Source organism: Apis cerana, linkage group LG5, assembly GCF_029169275.1.
Source record: "Apis cerana isolate GH-2021 linkage group LG5, AcerK_1.0, whole genome shotgun sequence".
NCBI lineage: Eukaryota > Metazoa > Arthropoda > Insecta > Hymenoptera > Apidae > Apis > Apis cerana.
Genome location: NC_083856.1, coordinates 3,039,110 through 3,039,401, shown reverse-complemented (window position 1 = coordinate 3,039,401; position 292 = coordinate 3,039,110).

The following is a 292-nucleotide window of genomic DNA, read 5'->3' as shown; positions in this document are numbered from 1 at the left end:
GAGAGAAAGATAAAAACGCACAATTTGTTTCGGAAATTCGAAAAGGAAGCATTGATACTATACCACTATACACCAGATACACCAGATTTCAAGATAGAAAATAACCTGTTCTTGCCACTAAGGGTAACTAAGAGCTGGACCACCCTGTGTTCTCACGATGTCGTGGACCAATGGTCATCCTCCGTGCACCGGAGAAATAAAGAAGCGAGTCTCCACGTGGTGGGGAATGTTTAGAATTTGAAAAAGAAAATTCCACTTCTTAATTGTTCGCGTTTAACGGCAAAGAACTGGT